This window comes from Myxocyprinus asiaticus, chromosome 27 (assembly GCF_019703515.2).
Source record: "Myxocyprinus asiaticus isolate MX2 ecotype Aquarium Trade chromosome 27, UBuf_Myxa_2, whole genome shotgun sequence".
Classification (NCBI taxonomy): domain Eukaryota; kingdom Metazoa; phylum Chordata; class Actinopteri; order Cypriniformes; family Catostomidae; genus Myxocyprinus; species Myxocyprinus asiaticus.
Window position 1 is genome coordinate 36,727,879 of NC_059370.1, and position 7,629 is coordinate 36,735,507.

General features: G+C 38.0%; 1 long non-coding RNA gene across 1 annotated transcript; it reads right to left on the reverse strand.

Annotated features, from left to right (window-relative positions):
• Positions 1-792: 792 nt before the first annotated feature.
• On the reverse strand, positions 793-4,490 carry LOC127418196 (uncharacterized). The gene is made up of 3 exons (XR_007893382.1): positions 4,342-4,490; positions 1,210-1,573; positions 793-1,110 (listed from the first exon to the last, which is right to left on the reverse strand). It is a non-coding gene; the product is annotated as an uncharacterized LOC127418196 (long non-coding RNA).
• Positions 4,491-7,629: the final 3,139 nt, after the last annotated feature.

Sequence of the window (7,629 nt, forward strand, 5' to 3'; positions counted from 1 at the left end):
TGTCAAATGAAGCATAGAAATAGGAACAAATTAGACATCTGTTGATGTATAGTCAGAGTATAGAGCTATAAATTTAATGTAGTATAGCGCAGATAATTTGGTTTTGGTAGAATGTTTTGAGAAATGTTTGAGTCCATATTGCGATCTGCAAACTTTGGTATCTTAGCAAACTTGAGTACAGCGTGAGACATTATTGAGGACTCTTCTGAAACTCTTGAGGAAACATTTGTGAGATTGCTGGGGCTTTTTTATCAGATGACTAGAGCAAATGTCTCCATCTGCTCTACATTTAATCTCATCACTCTCTAGGGGAAACAATTGTGATAAAGAGATCTTATTTGTGACTTTTCTTTCCTAGCGAAATGCTTTCCACTGCTTAATATGAATATATTTATATTTAGCAGTGGATATAATATTTACATATTAATATTATATTTAGTTTGTGAAATTAGTCCAAATAATTCCCTGAAATCAAGAACTACAAATTCAAGAGAGAGAGAGAAATTATGGTTCAGTGACACATTTTTCTAAAAAAAATTGTTATAAAGATTATATTTTGGCATCATTGAACTCTTTTTAAGATTGCATGCCTTAAATATTTTCTTAAAGTTCTCCACAGCACTGAAAATGTGACAGGCGTAGTATGGCTGTATACCTGGCATAACTACAAATGGGAGTTTGCCTCAAGGTTGTTCTTTGTTTATTCAACTCGTATCAAAGAATTGTCTGCACAAAGTAGCTAAAGCAACACATGAAGGCCGTCAAGGAAATCAGAAAACACTTCTAGTTTTAAAAGAAGTTTTAAAAACAATTTTATTTAAGAGCTCAGTCTTTATAAGGTCCCTTAAAACTACCACTTTCAGGAAAAATGTAAAAGAAAAGAAAAGAAACACAGAAAATATAAAAGTGCACAACAAACTAACTTACTTTAAGCTCCCCCTAGAGTTCAGGACAAACAACACCAAAAGAGTACATTTTAAAGGAAAAGTTCACCTAAAAATAAAGATTCTGTCATCATTTACTCACCTAAGATAAGACTTTCATGGTACATTTATGGTGCTTTTTTGTCTTTTTGTTGCTTGAAAGCCCCACCGTCACCACCTACTTTCACTGTATGGAAAAAAGCAGTGCAAACATTCTGCAAATCCTTTATTGTTCAACATATGAAAATGTGTTAATTTCAATTCAAATTAGGGATAAAGTGGTTACCCTCTTTGACAGAGTTCAGTCCTGAGACAGCATGTGTTTTTATTTTGTGTTTGTGATGAGATGTGCTCAGGGTTGCTGCTGATATGCAGTGTGACCTTCAGGTAAACACAGCGGCTGTCCATGCCCGCACTGCCATAGGAGTCTGGCAGGCATCCACACCAATCTCTCTGCTTTTCCTTCTTTCTCTAAAATACACAACATGCATATCCACATACAAGCAAAGAGCAGATGTGACCCACATAAATTATACAGTATGCATAAGCATGAGTGCACATTGTAGTATGAATACTTGCAGATCGGCACAAATCAAAGTGCACATCAGAACCAGAGAGACGACAGGCTGCCTAAAATCTCCTTTTGTGTTCTGTGAAAGAAAAAGTCATATGATAAACTACATGAGAAGTGAGTATTGATGACATACAGTAATTAAAACTTTTGGGTGAACTATCCCTATAAACTACAATTTTCAGCCAAAATGAAGATAAAACTAGAAAAGTGTATTTCTTTTGAATGACCATCAATGAAGAAAGATGCTTTTGGCCTACAGAATGGTGCAGTTACACCATCTACCAGCAGGAGCTAACTAAACCGGCCAAACCCTTACTTAGCCTACCTACCACTCTACTGCACATAATACCAATCAATATCATCAATTAGGTTAAAACACACTTTGAAAATGTAAATGGAATTCATCTTTTATAACCTTAATTAAGCTTTAGTCTAGCCATTTTCTAAAACTATTAACAAAACGTGCATCAAAAGCGTCCAAAACAGCTCTGGTGCTAAGCTTCACTTCTCTTTGATTTGCTGTTTTCTTACTCAGATATTGTGAAGTATTACTCCATTAATTCAAGAAAGTACACACACACACACACACACACACACACACACACACACACGTGCGCGCGCTCTTTCAGAAAAAGCAGTGAGTTCTCTCATACGGCTGTCTGTCTCATAGCTATTACATGATGTGTGGTAATTGCTGGTCTTTCATGCATCCTCTTCAGACACACTTCAAAGAGATCCAAACACATCCAGAGTTGCAATTAGTGAGCAGAGCGCAAGCCCCAGAGAAGCACACAACCACTGCAACAATCCCATTGTTCTCTGTCTCCCCTCTAAATACGCACTCACAGTTTGCAGGGGGACACTTGCGCTCCTGCGGTGCCAGAGACAAATTATCTGAACTTTCTCTTGTTTATCTCTTTTTCTGAACACTGGAAAGGTGTTTTATGTTGGCAAACGGAATTGGCAAAAAAAAAAAAAAAAAAAAAAAAAACTGCTTAAAACAGTCTAAGGTGGTTTGCTGGTCTTAACTGGTGTGAAACTGGTCTAGCTGGTCTAACTGGTCTCCTAACCTAGATAAGCTGGTGTTAAGCTGGTCTGGCTGGTCTCCCAACCTGGGAAAGCTGGTGTAAAGAGAGTCTTGCTGGTCTCCTAGCCTGGCCAAGCTGGTGTTTAACTGGTTTAGCTGAATGGCTAGCTTGGTCTTCCAGTCTGACTATCTTAAATGTGCAAAAAGCCCTTCTAAAACCATCAAAACATACCCACTTAACCAGTTGTCCAAGCTGGCAGACCAGCTAACAAACTTTGGCTGGTAACCTGTGCAAGCTGGTGTTACATTGGTCTAGCTGTAGCTGGTCTCACACCATGGCCAAGCTGGTGTTTAATTGGTTTAGCTGGTCAGCTAGTTGGTCCCCCAGCCTGACTATCTGAAAAGTGCATCAAACCCATTTAAACTGCCACTAACTGAAAACAAACCAGCCTAACCAGCTTGGCTAGGCTGAGAGACCAGCCAATCCCACTAATCTGGTTTAAGTGTTTTTTGTTTGTTTGTTTGTTTGTTTGTTTTTTGCAGGAAAGGTACTTCTAAGCAACAGATTCACATGCTGGTCCAGGCTAGTTTATGTTGGTTTGGTGCTGGTCTAGCTGGTGGCCCAGCATAGCCATGACTTTCCAGCTTCATGCACTCGACCTGCAAGGCATGTCTAGTGATTTTAGTTAGCTAAGGAAGTCTTGCTGGTTAAGCTAGTCAAGAAGCCTTGTTGGCAAGCCTTGTTGGCACACCAGAACACCAGCATTGTGTACTTTCAAGCCAGTATGGGACCAGTTCACTCTCAATACTTAACACTATATGTCTCTGAGGTTTTTTTAAATAAAAGCCGTAACATTGACAAAACACTGCTCCCTTCGTCCCACTCATACAGGTTCTAAATGGCAGAACTGTAGGTTAAACAAAGATTATGTTCTGTGTGTATTTGTTGAGTGGTGTTTGTGTATTGCTACAAACACAATCACACACAGAGGCACAAAAGTTTCCACAGCAACTCATATGAAGTTTCCAGCAAAGGTAAGATAGATAGAGTTCTCCATTATAGTTGCACAACATATCATCTCTGCCCTGATATTCTACACCGAACAAACTCACGGTACATCCACACAGATGTCCAAATGACTGACAGCTGATGGTGGCCTCAGAAAAAAAACCTGGCTGTCATGATCGGGTCTGACTCAAAGCATCACAGCACCATGCATACAGTCCACATGGTAACACACAGCACTGACAGCTATAGTAAATGTTGGGGTGAACCTTCAATTCCTAATTTGTTTAGATGTACGAATCCTGCTTTAAGGCTGAAAAATAACATGTGTCAGTGGGGGTGGGCTGTTTTGACTTTGCAACCACCCGGAACACAGTGGCAACCGCATAGCAACATACTGAAAACCACTTAAAACACCTTAAAGGCTGTTAAGACCGAATACGCTCTTGTGCTAAAAAGCTATGTTGGGGAGTAGTTAACTGAAAATAGCAGCGCTTCTAACTTTACTAAATTTTTCAGTAGTGTGACTGTAGCTCAGCTATTTTCACAATAGTGTAGCTTTTCCACTAATGAGCTACATTTTCTAACGAGTAGCGCTGTAGCACTACAAAACAATGCATTTTTTTTTACATTGTTTCGGGAATTTGTCACATTCTAGCAGCAACGGAGCCGAGGGAGTCATCAAACAAGCTCACCTAAACAGGGTTGTGTCTATAAGGTAACCATCCTACAGAAACCCTACCCCTAAACCTAACCCTAACCTTAGTAACAGCAAACCGACTCACACAAGACTTTGAATCTGGACATTTACCTTTTAGACTGCCCCTAAACCGTCCTCGTTCTCTCTCATGTAGTGCTGAAAAATCCAAATAATAATCCATTCTTTCCATAAAATAAATGATTCCCTTATATTTAGCATTGGGAACTCTGATTCATTTTAGTGAGTCGGTTCTTTCAGACCGTTAATGTAAATGAACTAGGTCTCATAAATGATTTACTAATTCATTTGAGCCCTGCACAGCCTTAAAGGGACTTTGCCTTTTTTTTTTTATTTTTTTTAGAGTGAAATATTTACGCTGTGTGTCCACTGGCTCTTGGTTAGCAAAGGTGAGCAAGCATTTTCAATTCAGTCCCATAGAAGTCAAGTTCCATGATCTCGAGGTAGATTGTGGGATTAACAGTGGAGTAGATCAAATGTGGAAAACAGCCGAGGGCATCAAAAAAGTTGAGAAATGCTCAGGTTTTTCGATTCAGTTATATAAAATAGTGTGTTTTTGTTTAGTAGTGTATATTAAGTATACAGTACATTAGTATTCAATTTAATGCTGTCACCCTTTTTGTTTAACCATAATGATGATTTATCATAGTTTTCACTTTAGTAATATGTAGTAACCATGACTGCAGTAGCAATGGTTCATTTTATGGTTACTATGGTTTTAATACAAATACCATGGTTAAACTATATGGTTACTGTAGCAAAACCATGCATATTTTACGTTAACTGAATAATAAATATCAGGTGAAATTTATTGAATTCTGCAATAAGTACTGATTGCTTAGCAACACCTGGCAACCACCCAAAACATCCTAGTATGTGACTGTGACCTTTGCATAGCCAAGCACCTCTCATACAGTATATTCTTTAGAAAATGTCAAAAATCTACAGTAGCTTCATAATAATATGCATTTGCTGAGAACAAAGTGGGAGTAAACCGGACATTATGTTTGAATAACACAACATGTTATTCAACAGAGAAAATAGGACTAATTGTGGATGTTTTCACTTATCATAAGGAGTTAACACATTCTACAACTCTGCTTACTAATAATAATAATGGCTCTAATATGTCAAACGTCTCGCTGAAATTTAGAAGACACACTTTGAGCATAACGTCTGTCCTTATCAATCGAGAAACTTGACATTGTCAAAACGCACCATGAACTGTGTGATGAGAGTGAATAATTTGTCAAAAAACACTAGATGTTCTATGATGAAAGGAATAACTGGAGCGGTTCGGTGCTGAAGAGCAGATGTTGAAGAGCACTGCAGTGACACACAGGAAGAGCAACAGAAGAGCAGTCAATGGCTCTGAACTTTGATCCTAAAATCACTGTAGTGAACAGTTGAAGAGATGGACTTTGAGTAGAAGTGTTGGTTTACTCTGGATTCAGCCTCTTGAAGTTACATACACACATGAACACACACTCAGAGCGATACAGCAACAGACACTCAAACACAATGCCTCACTTAAAGTTGCACTTAGTAATTTTTTGTACATACTGTGCTGGCCAGTGACAATCGGTATGTACTTATTCTGACACCTTGCACCTGGCATGGAAGCAGGAAAACACCAAAGTAAATGTTTTCATGTACTGATGTTAAGGTAGAAATGTGCTATTTGCAGTCAGACATGATTAGTTTATTGCACTTGTGAAGGTGTCTAATAACAGGATGGTTACCATAAAGTAGTATTGGGGTGGTCATGTAATCTTAATATGTCGACCCCCATGAGGCAGCCCACCTCCATGAAAAATAAAACAGCCTCTATTGGGCCACTGATGTGACTGGGGTCTTCATCTCACGTTATAGGACAAGATTTGAAACTATTTTTACTTTTTTGTTCAATAAATGTATTTTAATTTATTTCATTATTATTTTATTATTATTTATTTTTTATTGTTTTTTACTTTTTATTTAGTTTGTATTTATTTTTAGCAGTAGTAGTAGTATTTTGATTTTATTAATTACATTTATTTATGTGAAAAAAAATTAAACAAGGGAAAATACTTTTAAGGGTAAAATTTTTCATAAGAGCATTATTTTATTAATTAAATTCATGAATTAAGCATCATCCCTTCATTATAACATAAAGCCTCTGTCATTTAAATATTAATATATTAATATATAAACACACCGATCAGCCACAACATTAAAACCATCTGCCTAATATTGTGTAGGTCCCCCTCGTGCTGCCAAAATAGCGCCAACCTGCATCTCAGAGCAGCATTCTGAGATGACTATTCTTCTCACCACAATTGTACAGAGTGGTTATCTGAGTTACCATAGACTTTGTTAGTTCGAAACAGTCTGGCCATTCTCTGTTGACCTCTCTTATCAAAAAGGCATTTCCATCCACAGAACCGCCACTCACTGGATGTTTTTTGTTTTTGACACCATTCTGAGTAAATTCTAGAGACTGTTGTGTTTGAAAATCCCAGGAGATCAGCAGTTACAGAAATACTCAAACCAACCCATCTGGCACCAACAATCATCCATGGTCCAAATCACTGAGATCACATTTTTTCCCCATTCTGATGGTTGATTAACATTAACTTAAGCTCCTGGCCCATATCTGCATGATTTTATGCACTGCACTGCTGTCACTCGATTGGCTGATTAGATAATCGCATGGATGATTGCTGGTGCCAGTCGGGCTGATTTGAGTATTTCTGTAACTGCTGATCTCCTGGGATTTTCACACACAACAGTCTCTAGAATTTACTCAGAATGGTGTCAAAAACAAAAAACATCCAGTGAGTGGCGGTTCTGCGGATGGAAACGCCTTGATGAGAGAGGTCAACAGACAATGGCCAGACTGGTTCAAACTGTCTACGGTAACTCAGATAACCACTCTGTACAATTGTGGTGAGAAGAATAGCAGCTCAGAATGCTATTCTGAGATGCGGGTTGGCACTGTTTTGGCGACAAGAGGGGGACCTACACAATGTTAGGCAGGTGGTTTTAATGTTGTGGCTGATCGGTATATAAATATTTATATACTCTATGTTATATTTTTAGATGGATAGATAGACAGACAGACAGACAGCTATTTACATCATTCATTCATAATCATTCATGTAATTATTAACATGAATGTTTCACATTATAGCTTTTACTATATGTATTTTAGAATGACTGGAATGCTGTATTGACCAGTCAGCACCAAGAACTGTAACTTATGTATTTTATAAAACACAATAAAGACAGCTATCTTGATGAAAAATTGTTATGAATGGACCATCGTTAAAAATGGCCACAGAAAAATTGTCTGATATTACAGCCAGTAATGGTACCCAAAAGCAGCACAGGACGAGTGTG